Genomic DNA, 351 nt, shown 5'->3' on the forward strand with positions numbered 1-351 from the left:
CAYAATAATGTTTTGGTAAAAACAGGTTCTGACAGCCAGATTTGAGCGCATTCTCAGTGTATGTAAAACGACACGAAGTGACATCCTGCTCTCTAACAAACCTGCGATGAGATCGCGGTCCCCCTTCGCTGACACCTGGGCAAGTACAGGTTGAGGACAGGCAAAGGGCTCTTTCCGATGCTGTGGGGAACTCTCCTCTCCCCGCGCTCGGAGAAGGCTCTCGGTCCCTTCCCCATCACCCCCCGACCCCTCCGGCTGCTCGGAGTTTCTCTGCTCTGTCCCGGCGCTGCGGGCGGAACTCGCGGCTCCCCCGCTCCCCTGCCCGGCCCCGCTCCCCTGCCGGCCCCGCTC

This window comes from Malurus melanocephalus, unplaced genomic scaffold (genome assembly GCF_030028575.1).
Source record: "Malurus melanocephalus ecotype Western Australia unplaced genomic scaffold, MMel_1.1 scaffold_12, whole genome shotgun sequence".
NCBI lineage: Eukaryota > Metazoa > Chordata > Aves > Passeriformes > Maluridae > Malurus > Malurus melanocephalus.